This window comes from Macrotis lagotis, chromosome X (genome assembly GCF_037893015.1).
Source record: "Macrotis lagotis isolate mMagLag1 chromosome X, bilby.v1.9.chrom.fasta, whole genome shotgun sequence".
Classification (NCBI taxonomy): Eukaryota; Metazoa; Chordata; class Mammalia; order Peramelemorphia; family Peramelidae; genus Macrotis; species Macrotis lagotis.
The window spans coordinates 41,797,441-41,799,828 of NC_133666.1; positions in this window are offsets into that span (position 1 = coordinate 41,797,441).

Sequence of the window (2,388 nt, forward strand, 5' to 3'; positions counted from 1 at the left end):
TTTGCTAAGTACTGAAAATTCAAGTACAAAGAATTAAACAATCCTACTTGGAATGAATTTATATTCAGATGGGGTTGGCCACAAATACATGTAAAATTTATGTTGTTGTTATTCAGTTTTGTCTGATTCTTTATGATCCCATAAACCACACTATCCATGGCCCTTTCTTGGCAAAAATTCTACAGTGGTTTTCCATTTCTTTCTTCAGTGAATTAAGGCAGATGGGTTCAATGACTTGCCCAAGATCACACAGCTAGTGAATGTCTGACACTGGATCTGAACTCAGGTCTTCTTGACTCCAGTACTATATCCATTGAACCGCCTAGCTGCCTCAAAAAATTTATACACTGTATAAATATAAAGTCAATGTAAATATACACAAAGTAGTTACATACAAAGTAGTTAGGAAGGGAGGGAAGGCACTATCAGTTGGAGAGATTAGAAAAGGTTTCATGCATAAGATGATGCTTGGGCTATCTCATAAAGGAAGAAGGGGACTCTGATAGGCATAGGGGATGGCTGGTGGAAAGGCATAGAGACAGAAGCATCCTGAGTGAGGAACAGAGTAGGACAGTTTGACTAGATGATTGAATATGAGAGATGGAGTAAGGGATAATACTCTATAAAGATGGAAAGGGGGCAGGTAGTTGTTTAAAAACTAAGCAGAGTTTATATTTGATCCTAGAAGCAATAAGAAATCACTGAAGTTAATTTAGTAGGAGAGTCATATGGTCAGATCTGCTCTTAAGGAGAATTACTTTGCCAGCAGGAATAAGATGAACTGGAATGAGGAGAAACTTGAGCCAGGAAAACTAGTTGGAAAATTATAATTTAAACTGTAATTTTAGATGGTGGTTGTGTAGATATATGGTGTTTGATTTGAGAGATATGGAGGTGGAAATGGTCAGATTTGACAACTGTTTGGATATGTAGGCTAAGAGAAGTTACAGAATCAAGGGTAATGCCAAAGTAGTGAAACTGAGAAACTGGAAGAATAATGTTACCTTTGATCACAACAAAAAAGGGAAAGAGAGAAATAAAGAAGTTTGGTAGAGGGGACAATTTTCAGGCAATAGTATGAATTTGGTTTTGGACACATTGAGTTTAAGATGTCTTCAAGACATAAAATTTGAATTGTCTAATAGGTGATTAGAATCTGAAATTCAGCGGAGATATTAGGGATGAAGCCAGAGATCTGAAAGATCTCTGCATAGAGATGATAGTTTAAACCTATGGAAGCTGATCAGATTACTAAGAAGAGAATGATGATGATGTTTGTCCTTCATTCTCAAAGAAGACTGTGACCTTAGGGAGGTGATGCCATGACAAGCAAGTGAATTATATTTGAATCGGGGGGGGGGAGTTGTGCTAAGTCACCAGCTTCACTTTCTCCTCTGGAATAATCTGGGTCCAATGGCCAAATATGAATCAGAATGACTGTAGATGGTCCTGGATGTGAGGCGATCAGGGTTAAATGGCTTGCCCAAGGTCACACAGCTAATAAGTGTCAAGTGTCTGAGACCAGATTTAAACTCAGGTCCTTGTGACTCCAGGGTTGGTACTTTATCCACTGTACCTCTTAGTGCAAGAGGCAATAGTGGTTCAGGACACAACATTCATTAAAATCTCACAGTTGGGGGGGGGTCATGATGTGGATGATGAATGAGGAAAGCAACCTGAGAAGGAGCAGTTAGACAAGTAGATGGTGAACCAGGAGAGAGAATGAAAACACGAAAGAATATTCAAGAGGAGACAGTGATCAATAGTGTCAACTATGGCAGATGGATCTAAAAAGAGGCAGACTGAGAAAAGACCATCAGATTGAACAACCGAGGGAACATTGCTAAATGTGCTCTGTATATTCCTTCTAGTTGTACCAGCAGTGATACAATTTATAATAATTGCATGTATCATCTTCCCATGTAGGGATGCAAAAAGGTTGGCTCCATTAAATCCCTTATAGTTTAATTTCTCACTTTTTACCTGTTTATGCTTCTGGGTCTTGATATTAGAGATCAAATTTAGATCTGGTCTTCTCTTTATCAAAACTTGAAATCCTTCTTTTTTCATTAAATGACTATTTCCGCCCCTCCCTCCTCGATGTATCATATTTCATTTTTCTGGGTAAGTAATTCTTGGTTGTAGTCCTAGCTGATGTTAACCTGAAGCCCATGAATGACCTACCTGTATGGGCTGGACTGAGGGGGTTCGGTGGTGGGGGTGGTTGTCACTTCTGGAGGCCTTAGGGATCTGGCAGCTTACCTGGTGTTGAATTGAGATCCTAGTGGTAGTGTCTGGTGTGTGCTGAGGTTCAGTGGGTGATTCTAAATTTACCTGGTGCTATACTGAAACACAAGGTGATTTGGCCAGTGGGGGATGCCTGGAGCA